Below are 19,580 nucleotides of genomic sequence, written 5' to 3'. Positions count from 1 at the left end.
TCCTTACCTAGGAAACTTCCAGTGAAGCTCTGTCTGTTCCTACTGGGATGGCTGTGGCCTTTGACAGGAACATTTTTGGAGGAAGCACCGGTTACATTTTGCAAAAACAACTCTGCTTTGGTTCGTAAATTTCACTTTCACAGGCGGTTGAGGCTTCCAAAGGAAGGTACCTCTGCAAATGAAACTTGAGAACACTAATTTTTCAAGGCACAGCCCAGTCATCACCAGCCACACCAGAAAGACAAGAGAACTAGTTTTAAATGAGTCCCTTTTTTCTCTCCCAGGTCTTTTTCGGAATTCTTCTTCTTAAATATCACCGTTGTTTGGGAGCTTTTTATTTGGGCCTTTTAAAATGTGACTGCCACTCATACAGCACTGAAAACTAATCTGGAGCAGAGCCTCCACCCATGCTGATGACTCTTTACCAAGACCAGATGGTGCTCATTGCCCCAGCAGAAGGGCAGACCACTGCCGGACAGGAATGTGAGAGACCTGGCACGCTCAGCTGTTGCCCTTTGCTCATCAGCTGCCAACAGCTCCCTCCCCAGCTGAACTTTGGCTTGCCACAGCTTTTCCAGCCTGTCTGGGCCACATCAACAGGTGTCAATAGTCCAGGCACGCAGTCTCCAACACTGATGGCCTCAGGCAGCGTTATCACACAATTAGCGCAGAGAACAGCCTGGTGCTTGTAGCTGAGTGGTCTTAATTTTAATGAGACACATATTAGTCTTTCAGACATTGTGCACCTCACAAGATGCACGTTAGAAGCTACCTGAGGCCTCAGATGCCAAGGTTTTTGCATGAGGTCATGAAAAACTGGTTCACCTGTACAGAGTTCTGCCCGTTCATAAGGTGTGTTTTCCATCCAGGAATAACTGGTTTTTCCACCAAAACAAACCCCAAAAAGCTCATTTTCTTGAAATCTCTTCAGACTACAGAAGTGGTCATCTCCTTCCTAACGTTTTTATTTAGGGACCTCTGCTACAAAATTCTGAAGTTAGAAAGCTAGAAAGATCTCTGTCTCTTGATGGGTAGATTTGCAGACTAATTCAATTAGCGTGGCTAGACAGATGCTTTGCTCCAGGTGGATGCTGTAGTGCGCTGTAAACAGGACGGACAATCTAACAGACTTTTCAATAGGTGAAAATAGAGTGGTGTCTCCTAAAATACTTGAGCATATAGAATTATGGCAAGGGAAGTCTTAAAATTCCCTGCAAAAAGAAAAAATATTAATATTTGGGAAACATTCTGGTCTTTCCAGTCAGCTTTTGCCCGCTCTAGCTTAGGTGCTAAAGGTAGCAAAGCTCTGAAAATATAACTCACTAAGTGTGTATCTGGAGACCCAAGTAACCTTATGCACGTGCTTTTGCAGTTATCAATATTCAAGTGGATGCTTTAAAGCTTTTGGATATATATGTATAAAAAATTTATGCAAATGCAATCACGTGTCTTGATCACGTCTTAGACATCCTGTTGGAAGAGTTTGTCCAGGCTGAGGAAGCAGATATACTGCTTGTCTGTCACAAAGAAAACAGCTGCTAGAAAAAATTGACTCTAATACTAATTATCTGAAACATCTGCTTGGTTAGTTTATTGCAGCAGAATAGAATTATCCCTTCAATTTCTGTCCAGAAGAGACAGAGTGCCTGGATTTTTTTTCTCTTCTTTATGTTGTACACTTGCACTACTTCCTTTAGAAACACTTTCCTGGATTGCTCTGCTAAAAGAAATAATGGGGGTCCTGGATCTCCACCCGAGTACGTTAGTAGACCTGAGTTTGCTTTCTACCACCTCTGAACATGCCACATTCCTGAGAGATCTCAGTCGAGTGCTTCAGGGATGGACAAGTGACCTGTTTGAATTTAATAGTTAATTATTGTTATACCCAAACAGTTTTTTTGGTCTAAATTGACTGAACTTTAACTACTAATGTGTGGAATACTAATGTTCTTGCATTATGATTAGCCTAGAACAAAAAGAGTCTTTCTAGCTAGAATAGTCCCTTTTCCTTAGGGCTCAGCAGTTTTGCCAATGCAATTCTCAACTGTTTCCCCAGCCGAAGCAAGCATTAACAAGTTTTTTTTTCCCGCAAAATAAGTTGTATTAAATTTCTTGCAGATACCTTGTCAGATTTTTATAAACACTTGAACATTCATAGCTGGGAGGCAACGTGCTGCCATAGATAAGGTTGGACACTACAATCTTTTAATGAGTCGGCTTCCCTGAGACAGTTTTATTACATCTTGTCTGCTGGACATCTCCTTGCTCAGTACCTGTGGGCTTGTGTCGACATTCACCTTTGGGTAACCTTAACAGCTGGAGTCTTCTTGATCTGTCACCATCCTAAAACAATTTTTGCTTTAATTTTTTTCCTCCTATTTGTGATTAATCTTACAGAAAATTAGCTGTGCGGTCATGTGTTTTGATACTAGACAGGCATAAGTTTTTTCATCTGTGTCTAGAATCAGTGGCTGTGGTATATGGGGTTTAGGGCTAGCACAGAAGAAGAACCAAGGAAGAGCTGTGAAGGATGAGGACCTTAGTGAGGCACTCAACTGATACATTACACCTCAAGGGGCAAAAGTGTAAATTTAAAATCTAAGCTTAACCACCAGCAGTGTTTGTAACAGGAGGAGGAACAGTGGAAGATAATTTTCCTTGAGCAGAGCTGGTGGGAACCTCTTCTATGAAATGTGCCAAGGCAAACAGCTGATCTGTGTCATTAGGCATCTCTACAATTGCCATTGGAATTGTATTCCCAAACCTTCCGGACATATTTTACAGTCCAGGGAGCTAATGTGCACTGAAGCAGCGGTAGGCACCCCGGGTACCTATTCTTGCTGAGGATGCAGCAGAGAAAAATAAGGACAGGTGCTAAGAGAAGGTGATAATCTCACAGGAGACACATCAGTCCTGTGGTGTATATTAAAAAGAACAAACACCACAAAAGAAGTGCTGCAACCATAACTATGCTCTCATGACAACTGCTCTGGATATTTTCTGCAGGGTGACTGTGTATTTCATCGCTGTCCTTTACAATGCTCTAGGTTAGGAGCAGCTATTAGAGTTTGATACTTGCCCAAGCGTCTGCATCCTCACCCTTCCCCATGGCTATGGTTTTACGACAGGTGTTGGTGCAGTACAGCGTTAGGGTTTCTCTCCTGCCCTGTGGCCCTGCATGCCAGCCGAGCTGCAAATCACCATTAATCTGGTGTAATTGCAAGAGTGACTGAGGAACATCATCTTGAGAGCCACCTTCGGGGCACACTTGCTTTGGTCTGCCAGGTTGACACTTGTGCTGCCCCTTGATCTGGCAGAGAAGATGCTTTCACCTGCACTGCATTAGGTGCTGGAAAATAATGTTCTGCTCCATCCAAAATTACGCCAGTGAAGTTAAAAAAAAGGCACAGCTGTGCCAGGTACCACTCCCAGACTACACCCACTGGGGTTTCTTTCCAGCATGGCGCAGCCGTGTTGAGGCCAGTTTTCATTTGCTTTAAGCCATTTGGATGAAAGAAAACCTCATGTGTTGCCAAAATGGCTTTGCATGTAGCATAAATCATGTCCCCCTGGCACCAGCTCTGCACCCCTGGCTGGTCCTACTTGGTGCATTTGTCTGAGGGAAGGCTTACATGTTAAGAAAATGAGGAATAACTTCAGATATATTCAAAGAGCAAGGAAGAACACGTAAATAAATAAGAAATCCCAGGACTCTAGCCAAGAGGCTTTTCCTTGGGATGGCTGTGAAATTCTGTTTTGTGATTTTCTGGTGCAAAACCCTATGGATCAACTGGTACAGGAGGGAGGTGACAGGAAAGGATTTTGATCATCTACCAGTGTAGGATAGGGGTAGAAGTGCGCACATCTGCCACGGGTGTACAGCAGTAAGGAGGGTTGAAATTGGGACAGCTTGTGGATGTATCAGCAGCTGTCATTTCCAAGATACCACAATGCTAACGGTTTTAATGCGATGTCTTTCTATAAACACTTCTGACTTTACTGCCTTGCTATTTTGAGTCCGGCTGGAGACTTGGGCTCATTAAAAAGGCATTTCCTTCAGACATGCTGATTAGATAGCTGTTCCTTCTTCCCCCAGATGATGAAAGGCTGGAGAACACCTCACTGCAGCTAAAAATTGCAGAAAATTAAGAGACATTAGTTTAACAAAAGGTGCAGGTTCACCTTGAAATCTCCCACTCTGAAAACAGTTTAAAAAAGAGAGGAAATTCTGAAATGTGAGAGTTGGATGACTTGTCTTCTAATGTAGACATTGCATAAACCTGGCTCCTAACCTCTAATTATGGTTTTCCCAAATAAATGAGACTCAGATCTGAAGGCAGCTGAATAATCTCAAATGCCATTGACTCCATGAGGCCCGAGGGCATGTGGCACTTTTACAGGAGAACTAAGCACCCAGCAGGATCATGGTCTAAATGGAAATCAGAATGACTTTTGAATTGAAGCAATGTGATTTAGCAAACACAGTATAATCGTGGAGTACCTGCAAATATTGACATCAGCCTAACGCCTCATTTAGTAGGAAAGTTAATTTGCAGAATCAGAAAAGGAAAAGCAAATTACTGGACAACAGACTACCACTTTCCTGAATGTTAATCAGCATCAAAGCATTAAAGCAGTGATTGTCGGAACTGTAAGTCAATATATAGTGAAAATATTTCATTTCTTTATTGTAAGGATGAGACCTTGAAGCTCTAATTCTAGAAGATAATTCTATTTAGTCAATCAAAAAAATAAAAAAAGAGAATGTCATCTGTTTTTATTTTACAAATTGATGTGCATTTGTGAAACAACTAAGATACTCCCATGGTAAGAACACCTTAGTACAAATGTTCTGCTTTCCTGCCACTGTCACACTCTGGAAAATATTCTTGGCGAGACTCATCCGTGGCTGATGATGCAGCAGAAGGCAATGTTCCCTGGAGTCAGTAAGAATTCATCTTCCAGGTGGTGGGGTAGTACAAGGAGTGATGGTGCCATCTTTTGTGTAGGAAGTCACACCAGGCTCTCACACAGTCACAGTTGCTGGTGACACGTGGACATTTCTGCCCAACTCTGAGCCTTAGTCTTAGCGGGTCAGCCTGAAGTTCATTCCTGGGATTTGATACTGACCCCCTACTTTGGTTTTCTTGTGTTAGTTGGGCACAGTTTGGTTCTTTCCGTGTGCTTCCACCTCGTAAGTAACTTCCTTTAATGGCAAAAGGCAGCAGAGCTTTTATATGAAAGTTTGCAAAGTGCTTTGGATCAAGGGGGCTATAAGCACTTTGTAAGTGAGTGGAGTTCCAGCCAGACACTAACCAGTTGTGCCCTGACACTTCTTGCTAGATAATAACTTGACGGACCCAATACTTGTAAGTCAAGCTGTCTCAATAAAGGAATTGTTTACAGAGATACTCAATGTCATGCTGAAATCTAGCCATGGGTGCACAGGCTGACTGTTGGCGGAGCCTTTTATTTACTGTCCATGGCTATATCCTCTGTGGATCTTGTACTTTTGCGTGAATGCTTTCAATCTACCATTTGTACTTGCTTTATTTAACGCGGTCACATTTTTTTTCTCTAGATGTTATGTGCAGCATGTATCTGTCTCACGGTACTCATTCTTGAGTTTATTGAAATTACTGGTGTATCTCTTTGCAGAACAGATTTTATTAACATCTCTGAGCTAGTAAAAGCTGGTTTAGGGCTTTGCTGGATTAGCTAGATCTTCCCAATGGAAGTGACTTTCCTGTGTGATGTTGTGGTGATTTTGTAGTACTAGAAGCTCTGTAACATGCATTGTAGTGGCAGATGAAAGACCTGCCGGATGCCACTGTGGAGGATGTTACTTCTGTCAAGCTACAAGTAAGGGTGTTCATGGGATGGTTTGAAGCTAAATACTGATCAGGTGGCAATTAAAGTAGTGGCCTATGCTATCAATGAGAGGTTCGAGACAATAAGCACGCACAAAGTAGGACCAGTACAAACAGAAAAGGGAGGAACTGCATTGATGTGTTGTGATGTTGCACAATAGCTTCTCGAAACAAAACAAGCTCCCATAAACAACCTTTTTACTGCCTCTTTTTTGGCCCAAACTGAATTCTCTTGCCCCTTCAACTCATGCATGATGCCAGTTCAATTCAATAGCCCCTTCTTAGCAGCAGCTGAGAGTGTTGTTGGGTGTTACCTTATATACTTATGTAATTTCAGTTGAGCTAGCTTGATGTAAAAGAACACCCTCTTGTCACCTTAGCTATACCAATGCCTTCAGGTACCCGTAAGGTCAGTCACAATTTTTTTGACTGGACCCATATCCCTGAGTTGAACAGTCATCTGCTGGGTTCATGTTAATAAGCAACAATGTGCCTTTGGAAACCAGCAGCACTATGAGTATATAGTGAGCATTTTTGCCAAAATTAAATGTTTTTCTTCTGCCTTGAACTCTACTGTAAAAGCCTGTAATAATTGACTTTCAGCATTCTTGACAGCCTTTGGTCCTCAAAAGGTTTGCACAATGGCTGAGGGAAGCAAGCAGGAGCCCCAAGAAAGGAGCTGGATTCTTATATAACTTTATTCTGGAGAACACTGATTAACCCTTACTATGTATTATTGGTTCAGCTTTTAGAATTAACAGGATCCCTACATTACTCTGTGCAAGCACGTGAAACTGAAATGTCTCTAAACCCCTTTTGTAATAAATAATGCTTGAGTATACTAACTGATGTTTAAGGCAATGGTTATCTGGTATAAACACTTAAATCAAGTGTGAGGGGTGCCTTTGCTGAAGTCACTGCAATAGATTGGCTAAGACCTTGCTGCAGATTTCCCGTGGATCTGTAGGCAAGCTGTATCCTAAGAGCACCTGAGTCTTGCTCCATCTTTTTCGTCCTTAAAGTCTTAGAGGCAGGAACTTCCTCTTGTGAAGGATCCTTACAATGTTTGGTATGAAGGAGTCTAGTATCTCTGAAGTAATGATAAAAATGCAGGACAGAGGAATGCAGGGGACAGAGGAGTTGTTGACCTCGGTAGAACTTAGATAAGTCAGTGGAAGATAAAGAGAATTCACTTACTCTTGGACTGACCTCCAATACGGAACCAGAGCAATGCAATGGAAGGCCGAAGAATAAAAACAAGTCATTTGATAGTGCCTCAGTAGGGCAGCAAAGAGTTGTTCTTCTTGACCTTGAAATAAGCAAGGCCACCAGCGAAAAAATGCTCAGTTCATTTATTTACTGTAAAGCTAACACAGCCTGCATTTTTGGTGGCCGTACCAGAACAACTTTCCCATGTCCCCCCCCAGAAAAAGCAGGATGTGGGAGAGGAAGGTGTTATTAGAGGAGATTGGTGAGCTTGTTGTCTTGATGGTTCTCAAATACAGCCTCATCTGATGCTAATTCTAGAGTGCTTAATGATCATGGAGATAATGGAACAAAATGAAGAGCAGCAACAAGGAGAGGAAAAGCCTGACAGGCTTCTTAACAAAGTTAGATACCTGCTGCATTTGTCATTGCTTTTTAAAAAAAGAAATAATTGGGTTACAGGAAATACCCTGAAAGCTCTCACATGAATGTTTCCTGTTTAGGCAGAGTGACCTGCAGGTGAGCCCTCAGCAGTTATTTTTCATTGGGGAAGAGCCACGGTTTCTACCTCCTGCATTTTTACAGTGTGAAGAGTTGCCAGCAAGCCGCCCGCAAAGGTGCAGCAGTGAAGGTTTGGATGTTAATCGTTATCTCACAGCACAGAATGGGATGGCTAGTTCAAATGGATTAAAAGATAACTGATCTCTCCATACTCATTTGAATTGCCTTCCCTTCTAGATTAAAAAACATGTCCCATCTTCTTACACATGTAACAGAACATCAAGAGGTGGGATTCACTCCCCCACTGAAATTGTTCATTTTCCCAGAGGAGACCATACGCACTTACACAAAAGAGTTATAGACAGCCCCTAACCAAACAAAAAGAAATGACATTAGGACATTGTTTTCAGAGATTTACCCTGGACCTCAGTGGGATTCAGTGCCATAAAGGCACCACAAGCAGCATTGTCACCACAAGGATGGGAACTATGTCCCATTGCCTGCTCCAGCTCTTGTATTGTCCTGCGATGTAATTTCTTCTTCTGATCTGCCCAGGAGATAAAGCGAATATCAACAACCACCTGTAGTATCATCCAGTACCAACCCTTGCACCTATGCCTTTGCTTCCTTTCTGATTTTCAAATTCTCTTTTTTTGCTAACATCCTAACTATCAATTGCCAAGGGTAAGTTTGGCTGCATAATTAGGATGAAGGACAGTTGTTCAGAAGGCGACTGTTATTTTTATATATCTATAGTAATATAAAAATTTCCTTGTAAATCAATCATAAATGTCTATTTAGTGATTTATGACCAGTATGTGAAAGCTGAGAGATGGCTTTGAATGCAGATTTTGTTATAAATTATTTCCTTGAATTTTTGTCCTAAATGCAATAATTCACTATTATTAATAGTCTGTGCACATCAGATTGAAGCAAAATGGAGCACAGCATCTTAAGACAACCATTGTACTTATACAAAACTTTCTTGCATAGCTTCCCCCATGTGGACATATATCATTAATCTTTTGACAAGGAGAAGGATCTTGTTTCTTTCCTCTGTCAGCATCAAAGAAAAAATGCAATTCTGGAACAGAGCACTGAAGTTCTAGATCTGCTAAGGGGTTGAGAATCAAGGTCTTTAAAAAAATTTTTGGCTTTGATAATATTCAACTTTGTTGACTTACATAAATTACAGCAGTGCTGAAATGATCCTTTGTAGACTGATCTAGAAGTACCACTCTCCCAAGCACAAAGGCTGAGTCTCCATTCTCCTCTACATGGATATTCATTTAGCACCTGGACATGGTTTGCATGATATGATCGTTCCAGAGGGTGATATTCAGTGCAGTCATTCAGTTGTATCAACATGACTTTTCTTGACCAAGCTGAACAGCCCATCAATGAACTAATGCTGTTGTTTGCTTCAGAATAGCTCTTTACTGGATCTGATCAAAGTAATTCTATCATATTTTCCTTACTGTGGGTTTTTAGTAAGTGATGCTTTCCCCATAATAAATACAAGTATTTGAGTGAAACTCAGCTTTTTCTATAATTTTCTACTAAAAGCAGTATAGCTTGTTTACTTGATTTTCCATCAGAATTCTTCTTTCAGTAAATAAAAGCTATGATGAAGATTTTAATTCCTTTTATCTATCTTTTTCTCTGTGTTTATCTGGGAAGTTCAATAAAAATGTAAAAATATGTCCATTTTAAGTTTCAAAATGGAAACTGAAACATGAACATTTTTGTTAAATTGCTTTCTCTATCTTGACTAATTAGTCAGCTGTAAGGGCAGAATGTATCTTACAGCTCCTTGCATTTTATGAATTAGTCTAACACTGCCGACATTACCATGGTGTTCACATCCTACCGAGCTTTTAGTGGTTTTAGCTTTCCTAATAGAAGCATTAGAGGGGCACATTTACATGCTTACCCTGATTTATGGGCAGATTTTATTTGTGGGGAGATTAAATTGTGGTGGGTTGGATCTGTTTGGGTTTCCTCGATAGCCTCTGATTAGTTTTAATACAGGTAGCCCTCACGGTAAATCAAGTGTCTCAGCTGATCTACAACAAAGTGACGCTGTGACTCATTACCTGGTAGACAAACCTTTCCTCGTGTGGCAACTCATTAAACTGAGGAGATTATTTACGATGTTTCCAGTCACCCCAGCTGATGGTGTCAGCTGCTCCATATAGAATGTGAAATATTTGATAGTTCACAGATGACTCATTAAGATCGGAACAAGTTCAAAATATGCTTTTTCTGAGGAAAGCACAGCTGGGTGATGAATGTGACCATCAATGGGCTCCAAGGGTCACCTGGAAGCACAAAGAATGTCCCCTGCCTTTGCCCAAGGTTAACATAAATAGGAGTTTATTGGAAACTCGGTTATCTCTGCAGTTCTGTAACCTGCAAAGCATGATGAAGAAAGTGCTTTCCTAAAGATATGGAGGTCCCAGCCTGGGCTTCCAGGCTTATTTTTTTTTAAAAGTCAGGCATGTGAGTCCTGTAGAAACAGCACAAGGACAGACTTCAAGCTGGAGATGTCATGAGCACTGCTGAAATAAAGAAGTTCCTGAGCTTGGAAGCATGACTAATATAAGCCTGAGGGCATGCAAGGCTTAGATACTGCCCAATGCTTGCAGAGCATCTGAACCCAGTCCAAAAGAGAGAAATTACAGCAGCGGTTTGCTTGGTCTATCTTCTTTCTGTTGTTTAGCAGCTGCAATATATTGCATTAAACTTCTTTCTTTCTAGCGCGCTTTGGTGTCCATGCTGATAAAGTATCGGTGCTCAAATACACCCCTTGAATTCAATCACCAGCACAGCCTTCTTAAAAACCTCACAGCTGTACAATTCAACAGAAAAAACAAACTCCAGATCCCTCCATGTCCACCAGTGAGCTGGCCTGCCTTTCCTGAGCACCCGCAGAGCCACGCCAGGAAGATCCTGGCCATTCTCCTTGTGAAATGTGTTTTATTGTAACTTGGATATCTAGTCCATCACTCAGATGGCAAGCAATCTGAGACGAGGTCTGTACTTGTGTTTTGTGTTAAGTGGCTAGCACGCAGGGGAGGCAGAGGAGGATATTAAATAATAATGACAATAATAATACATCTGATAGAGTTCAGTTCTGCTTTAGCACTAAATGGAAAGCTGAAAGCCTCCCTATGGATCTTTTCCATCTTGAGCACCAATGACTGTAACAGATGCATCGGTTTTAAATTAATGACCTGCATGACAAATAATACCGATACATGTGTTTAGGAAATCTGTGCCCAGCTGGAATGTTTTGATTAGCTGCAAATGATGACGCTGCCATATCTGTTATGTAGCTCATAAAACATATAGATGTGGTCCACTTTTTTGAGCGAGACAACACAGATCCGTCAATGTGGTGCACGTCCTTTACCTCCAACTTTATCAGAATCTTATGAAATAAAAATAAAAGCAATGAACAAAAGGGCTTGCTTCTATGATTTTAAAAACACCTGCAAACAGCAAAGGATTAGTAAAAAACCAAAAGAGGAATGAGGAAACACTGAAGATGAAAACCACTGATCCATTTAAATACAGATTAAATGATTTGAGAATGTACTGGCAAGGAATATTAAACAGATACAAGCTATTAATTTTCACTCGGGGTCAGCCTGGGAGCTTGGGTAGCATGTAAGGTTCAGGTTAACCCTTCACAGTGGGGAGAATCTCGCCGTAAATCACAGCTTCTTACTCATCTGGGAGATGTTGATACAGCTCATGTAATAATTGGAAAATGTTTTGGACAGGTGATAATGGTTATAGAAAGGAAGGACAGTTTGGAATGTGGAAAGAGTTCAAAAACTACAAGAAAAGCTATCAAATGGCAAAATTAGAATGAAGAAATACTGATCACTTTCATTTATGTCTTACAGGGGGTGGGGAGGACATTGAGGGGTGAGACTGGTCTCGATTTAAAATACTGTTTGTGCTATTAGAGCTCCTCGTGGGAGCAGAGACCTTCCAGCTCATAGGTCAGTGTCTTGTATTGCAGACTCCCTGTGGGCTGGACTCTCTTGGTCATTTTTAATGTCTATGTGCTACTAGAGCATTTGAGCATCTTCCACGTTGAGCTTAACAAACGTGAAGCTCGTACAAGACTTCAGGATGTCACTGGCTCATCCCTCATTCTGAGGTACAGACGCTCTGTTCAGTGCTTTTGGAGGGGAATGAGGATGCTGGGAAAAGCTGTACGAGCAGTTAATGTGAGGAATTTCAGCTGTGATGTTTCTATTCTGAGTACTCCTTCACCTAAACCAGAGCATTTGCCTCCTCTCAGCTGCCTATCCAGCCAAAGTTTTGTTGTCTTTAAAAGAAAATTGAACTGTACAACAAATCACTACATTTGTCCACAGGGGACAGTAAATGCCACTCCACTCATACCTCACTACTCCTTCAACTGTCATTGCCTACTGCTAGAAAAATAATGATGCGAATACCTCTGTATCAGCCTTTTCTATCCTGATTAAGACTATGCCAGTCATAAAGGTCACCATGTGATAGACTACAGACCACAAGTCCCCACAAGCCAGTGTGACTAACACATTAAACATTGGATTGCAGCTTGGTCAAGTGACTAGTGTAGTGTGAGAAATGAAATCAATACTAACCCTGGTGAGAAATGTTAGAAATGAGCATTCACCATTGGCCACGCTCAGATGGCTGAGAGTCTGGAGTACCATATTTTCATGTTCATAACCTAGATGTTGCCTTAAAAAAATCACCCTGAAACTCGGTAGCAGTGGCAACACTGAGTACTTACTCCTGCAAGTTGTTCTTTGGGTATATCAGTGTACTCAATTTATGGAGCAGCAGTCACCTCCTTGGCGGTCTTGAGCCATCCTGCCCCTGCCATGAGGGACCTGCTCTGGCTGGACACCGAATCCAGCAGAAACAGCTGTACTGGGGAAGATTCAGGTTGCTCTGCCTGGAAAAAATACCCCCAACAAAACTGTTGTAGCTGTTTCAAGGGGATTGTATTTCTATCCCTCACAAGAGAAATATTCCAGGTATAGCCAGATGCATTTTTAATGACTTGCACGTCGTGTGGAACAAAAGGCTTTATTCCCCTGTCCTTCTTCCCGTCCCAATCTTCCCTATTTTTAACATGTGCTCAGCACCAAAACAGAGAAATCTGTCACTGACAATTTCGATAATCTCTGTCACTGTGATGCCACGTTACATCTTGTTGAATTGAAATGAAACATGGGTGTTTATAGAGGGCAGGTTGATGTCTGCTATCAGTATCTATTTTTCAGCTGTATCTTTCTCTATTTGGTGTTCAAAGACAGTTTGATTTTTTTCTTGTACATTTTATTTTGGTTTCAAAGGTGCCTCAGTTGAGCAAACAAATAGGATTTCAGATTGATCTTATTATCTGTTTACAACAGGTTGATCTTGAGTTCGGAGGCATCACTGTTTAAAAAAAGCATTGAAGTTGTAGTCAGGAGTAGTGGAGTGTGTTTTATGTACAACCTTCTGGTCTTGAAAGCAAAGACAAGTGCTGAAGCATTTAGCATGTGTGCTCCTTAAATTTATATTTTCCAGGTCAGTCTTAAAGGCAGCCTCTTCCTTATAAGAACAACTCCAATACTGAAGATTTAAGTCCAGACAGGCTCTTAAAACTTGCCCTTGTCTGAAAAATAGTTAATAATAAGAAATACAATTGTGTTTGTGTAACCTTTCTATAGAAGAAACATCTAACTGGTACAGATATCAGGGAAAAGAAGCACTTGGAAGAAACGCTGATTACAGTTCAGGTTGGGACATTGCTCACTAAAGGGCAATCACTTCTTTTATTAATTGCTTTAAAAATAAGATTTTGAGAAAGCTGCATATGAAATAATTATGGGACTCTTAATGATTCCTGTTGTAATCTATGGCAGTGATTCCACTGACTTCAGGCGGAAAAAGTTCTTCCTTCTCTTTTAACAGCAAAAATCAAAGCCACAGCTTGGATGGGCCCTTTTATTCCCCCTGGGTTTGGTTGTAAGGAAATTGGTTGCTGAAAAGGTGAGTGTGGCAAAGATGTGCCAAAACCACAGGGCTTGCCATTGGCTGCTGTACTGAAAACATATTCATTGCACACACCTCAGAAAGTGCAAGAGAAAATTAAGTCTAGGTATGTTTCATTTCTCCAGGCAATTTTTCTTCCTAGGTTACAAGAATCTATTCTTTTCAGTTGTTTAATAAAAAAAGTCGCAGAGTGTAATTGTTAAAATGAGTGGTGGGAAATGCAACAGCCTGACAAGAAATTACATGTCTTATTTATCTCCACCGCAGTTGCTCCTCCAGGAGGTGCACGCTGGTGCAATGTATTGCACTGGAGCTGTGCCTCTGATGTTCGTCAGCGGTACTTCCCCATGGCTCTGCGGCAGTTTCCTCCCCACCGTAAGTCCTAAAGGTAAATGCAAACCCAGGCCTGGAGTAACCTATGAGTCTTACCAGAGACTTATTTCCCCCCCTGCCCTTGCTATTAATGCTGAGGCAGAAATGAAGCATGTCAGGCAGAACTGGAGATCTGTGGGTGGCCTCCTGACTGTAGGAAAAATTAAATCAAAGCTCAAGGAATAGTTATCCCTGGGGAAGAGGGTTGGTGCTTACAAGCTTTCTCTGTAGATGTTTGAAAAATTGCCCGAGCGTGATGTATGGTGCACAGTGCTAGAACAACAAGCTTTGGCTGAAAGAGAGATCCGAATAGATAAGACAAGATGAAAATAATGTTTTGGGTATATTTATTTTATGGAAGTGGCGGTATAAAATCAGATCCCGATTAACCAGATTGGAATTCTTCTGTGCAATGATTTAACAGCATGCTGATGCGCTGATAGCATTTGCCGTCAGCCTAGTTAATGCTGGTACACCATGCTCCAGTCCTACAAAAATTCACTCATTTTCACAGATAGCTATCTGAGGGCATTGAGGCTCTTCTGAGATGGATGGCTTCTTCTGTTGAAGACCCTAGCTGCTATTTTGATCAGCACAGTGTAAAAAACCTGCAGGGAATTTAAATTAGATTTAAATTATTTCTCCAATTTTGCCATCATTATGTATATTGGGAGGAAAGGGAGCAAGCAAATAATGAACAATATTGCAATTATACCTTCAGAGGGTTTGACTTATGTAGGGCAACTGGGCCAACAGATGGTGAATGCAATTTGATGTACAAAAGTATGAAATAACTGATCTGGACAGAAGGATTAAAGCGGGGTGTGCGTATAAATTGAACATGGATCACGAAAAGTATATTGGCCTATTATGGGAAACCAGTGAAGCCTGAGCACAGATGCTGCAAAAGGCAGCAAATCAAACTGCACTGGCACAGTAATAGAAACAAAGACAAAAGGTGAGAGTGCTATTGTTTTAGTCTTTTGTGTGCGGTACAGCCTTTGATCTGCTGCAAGGAGAGAGCTGCCTTGGGCGAGAGGCACTGAAGGATTTCGTCGGGAGCAGAAAGTTCACAGGGGCTGGGCTAATTTGCATGGTAAACTACAGGGTGATGTGGTGATTTTAGAGAAACACCTTTAAGGCAAGGCTCCATCAGGGCGTACAGTTTCGTACAGAAGCGCTCAGTAAGACAGAGCATCCTAACGGTGTTGGCAACGGGGCCGGGATGAGGCAAAAAGGCCAGGCTGCCTCTTCCGAAGCATAATGTGAGCAGTGAATAAGTAAAGTGAGGACACGCGTTTGAGAGTACTTAATGGGAAGCACCAAGTTTTTACTTGATAATAGCCACTTAATCAAACAGGCCTTATATAAAGTCCTTCTAATCCTACCTCATCAGCAGAAGCTCTGCATCACTGGGCTATTCCCAGGACAGAAGTACAGTTTAGCTGACGAAGACGACTAAAAGATATCTGGAAATTTGGGCAGTGCTGTGCTGCTCATTCTCTAAGGGAATGCGTGCACCAGACAGTGGTGCACTGGTGGGGATCCCCAGGGAAGCGCTGGCTGAGCTGGTTCCTGAGGCGGGCTGGGATATGGCACACACTGATGTGGCTGCGCTGCTTCGGGAGTCACCCCTCTGCTTCTGTGCTCTGCACAGCGCCACGCATTCTGTGCAGCAGGACAGCCCGCTCTGCATGCACCCCCGAGACGACCAACTCAACCCAGTTCACCTATTGTATTAAAAAAGAAGTGTTGACCTGCTTCAGACTGATGTTACGAGGAAGTGATGCTGTCCCTCCTCATTGTTAGGAAGGAGTGCCTCGGGGAGCCCCCTTGCCTACACGTGGGACTGCGGAGCTGACAGCAGAGTATAGGCTCTGGGGATCTTTTGGTGTGATTCAGGAAGAGAAATTGTGGGGCTACCGCTGGACAGGTCCAGTATGGAAGGACACCTGAAGGATTCCCCAGAAGAAGGGAAAAGGAAAGGCTGTGGGATATTCAGGTTGCTGAAGTAGCTCACTGCAGCTCTGTAAATGTTCAACAAATGATAAATTGAATATGCTACGCCAGAAAGCCGTGACCAATCCTTCTGTCTAAACCCAGAAACACCCTCGTGTTCACTGTAGAGCTCTTTTAGCAAAAGCGTGGTGCCACAGAGTCCCTGCTGATCTGAAGTTTCATGGCATTGCTTTCCTACCTGGGGAGGCTAAGAGCATATGGCTGGCCGGGGCCAGCAGGACATCACGGTTTTCCTTATTTCCTAGCTGGCTAAGTTCCTTTGGCTGGACATTTGGTGGGTGGAGGGTTGCTTCAGTTCATTTCCCACCTGTTGCCGAGCGAATCAGTTCATTTACTTAGAGCTCCGATTAGCAGCGCTGATACAGAGGCATGAGGAAGTTCTTTGTGTTTTCATCCACTCACAGTCACACAGTGCAAAACCAAATTAAACCTTCACCCTAGAAGTTTGTCCTTTGTGAGATGCACTTAATTCCTGCAAAGGCCCTTGGAGTGCTGAGGAGTCAGAATGGCGTGACCTTGAGTGCTGAGGCACAGTAAAACCCTGACTTTTGGATTTAATGGCAGAAATAGAAAATAAGAGCATTGGAGAAAATCAGTTTAGGGCAAGTGAAAATGGATATTTCAAAAAAATAGTTTTCTTCAGCTTTGGATTATTTACCACTATAAACTTCTCCCCCTTTTAAAAAATCAGTTCTAGGTCAATTTTTCAGTAAAAATTCCTGTCTCAGCATGAAGAGGCAAATCTTTTCAGTTTGAAAACATACCCCTGCAACTGGCATGCCTGCAGTGAGATATTCTGTTTTAAAAATGTGAACATGAAAGTTAGGATATAAAAACTGCTCCCCTCACTTTTTCCAGCCTACTCTGTTAGCCTAAGTCAGCTGAATTGTATTGTCTTAGTCCACCTGAATTGCTGTTTTTTAGGGAAGTTTTCTTGCTGAAAATACCTCAGCTGGACCCTTCCCTGTAGCCACCAAATCTTTAGGTTTCAATACTGTTTTGTCTTCTTTTTTATTCTCTTCTTTCGGAAATTTAAGGGCTGACAGACTGAATGGAGAAATTTGCTGACTTGTTTGACTATTCCTTTCTGTTTCTCTTCTCCCCCTCTCTCAGGGATGATCTCCACTGCCCTAGGTCCCAGAACTTGCCACGTCTGGAAAGGCGGCGTCAAGCTGGAAGACAGGCCAGTAATACGTAAGCAAACAGTATGAGCAAAGTTATAGTAATTAAGAGGGAGACCTGAAGCAAAAGCAACCCTTTAGGGATAGGTTAGTGTTAGTTAGCTTTAAAAGAAATTGCAAGTGTGCTCAGACCTTATTAGTAGATACTCCCTGGGTAGACGATGTGTAAGACATCTTAAGAGTTAAACTGGAAAAGAAAAGCTTCAGTAAGGGCTGCTTAGCTCTTAGGAAGGACCAAGAAGGATTTAATGTAGATCTAATTTAGTGAGGCTTTTCTGGTTAAGAGTTTTTACCTGCTTTCTTTGAATTTTTGCTCTTAAAGCAGAATTCACTAACATGCCAACTATCTGACGCTGTCTGTACTCGTACATATGGACCATGACAAATAAAAGCCAGGCAATGACATGCAGGATAGAAACCCCTCTGTTATTGCTGAACTAGAGCTCAGGTACCTACACCAACAGAGAAGAACTGTAGCATGGGTGCCAAAGCAGGTGGTGGGAGGAATTTTAATGGCATATACAAGGCATCTGAAATGAGGCAGCAGGGAAAGGCTGGGGTCCCAACCTCCAATGGGCCAGAAACTGTATCAGAGAAAAAGTACTGACAATTAGGTGTTCTGTCAGACGTGCAGTGCCTCCTGGCTCTCATTTAATTCTTGTCCCTTTATCCTGAATTTGGAAGAGAAAATACAATGTAGCCCAGCAACTGTGGGAAGTTCGTGATTCCACGTCTCCATTCCCTTGTGGAGATACTGGGATGGGCCCAGTGGCAGCCAAGCCACGGGCGCATGCTGCAGCACCTGGGCCAACAGCCTGTCCCTCCCCAAGCCGTACCGGCGCAGGGCTACGGGTTCCTGAACGGGCCTTACTGTGCGGGCACCGCTTAACCTGCTCTGCACGCGCAGTGTGTGCTCTCCTTTAGGTCTCTTTCGGTGCCAAAATGGGCAGTGTCGCTGTCCCCAGTGTAAGCCCCACTCCAGGACAGCAATGCTGTGTAACCCAGTCCCAGAGGAAGGGCTCGGTGCGTGCTGGGCGCTGTATGTGCAAGCAGCAATGGGTGCTCATCCCTGAAGCGTGGGGGTTGGGGGAGCAGAGGAGAAGATGTGACCTCAGCAGATGCTCGGGAAGGAGAGGGGGAGGATGTGCGCTGCAACAAACCAAAGTTAGCAGAAAAGAGAAAGTGTTAGCCTCGTAGCTGTAATACATGCATTCAGATCTGAAGTGGGTGCTGACAGCAATTCTGCTCTCCCAAATGCCTAACCACGCTGCTCTGGAGCTCTGCAATTCTCCGTACCTCCAGCAGCACTTGCTGCCTCGTGTGTAACCCAAGCAGAGGCTCCCTCCTCCCCGAGCAGCACAGGCATGCTGCATGTGTATCCCCCCCCAGTTCCGATTGCCGTTCGGAACCAGCAGCGTTTCTGAAGTGTTCTGCATCTTCATGGCGTTTCACAAACATTAACTGGGGTCAGCTCTCCGTCAGTGCTTTTTGACATAAATTTGTTTCTTGTAGTTTTCGTACACAAGGTTGAAAGGAAAGGGTGTTGGCACAGTGCTCTCACTCGCAGCAAGCCAAATCGAGTGCGGAAAATCCAAAATGGGTATCATGAGAGGTAAAGATCCTCTTTGCTCGTACTGCTGGTACAAGAACTCTGGTTAGTATTTAAAGACACAAGCCACTGTTCCTCGTGCAATGTTTCTTATTCTCCATAGTGTCTTGCAAAACGTGACTTAAAAAACCCGCAATATAAAAAAATACCACTTTGTGCCTGCATGCAGTATCAATAAAATGAAGTCTACACAATCCCACACCCTGACCACGCTCCCTGCCATCAACCCAGATGAAGTACCTCTGTCTTCCAGAAGAAACAAAATATAGTCAGATCTGTCACCTTTAGGAGACGTAGCAGCCTTTTTTCTTTCCCCTGGCTCATCTCTGAAGTACCTCTTGTTTGAATGACTCCAGTTTTGATGATTAACCAGAACATTTTCACACAGCTAGAAAATGCCTTTACCAAACAGGGAAGGATCTGGATATTAACTCCAGCAGCACTGTGCTCAAATAGACCCATTACTACTGATAGTTAATCATCTTGGGAGACAGTGTCTGCAAACATAACTGTGCAAGGACACTCCTCTGAGTTTAGGGAAGTGTTTATAGCTTCTTCTGTCCCTTCAGTGAGAGGCACAATCAGCGTTCGTTGATACATTAAGTCTTCAGGCTTAATTTGGAAGTTTTCTGCTGAATCATAACAAGATATAATGAAGGCGCTGTTGCGTCCTGGCTGCGGTACCTCCTCAAACTCAGCTTCACTGGCAGGTTGGATGGACAGCGTGGGTGCAGCCATCTGCATTTTTAAATAAAGTCAAACACAATA

The 19,580-nt window shown here is 42.6% G+C and overlaps 1 protein-coding gene across 1 annotated transcript in view; it reads right to left on the bottom strand.

The window, feature by feature from the left end:
• The window catches only part of SLCO3A1 (solute carrier organic anion transporter family member 3A1), a 160,910-nt gene extending 144,911 nt beyond the window's left edge, over positions 1-15,999 (bottom strand). The window contains exon 1 of the mRNA XM_080394314.1: positions 8-15,999. The gene's annotated coding sequence lies outside the window, so the exon portion shown is untranslated. The remainder of the gene's footprint in view (positions 1-7) is intronic.
• Positions 16,000-19,580: the final 3,581 nt, after the last annotated feature.

The sequence above is a fragment of the Falco punctatus genome (assembly GCF_963210335.1).
Source record: "Falco punctatus genome assembly, chromosome: 7".
Taxonomy (NCBI): Eukaryota; Metazoa; Chordata; class Aves; order Falconiformes; family Falconidae; genus Falco; species Falco punctatus.
The sequence above is the reverse complement of the archived record's forward strand: the minus strand, read 5'-3'. Positions and strand labels throughout refer to the sequence as shown.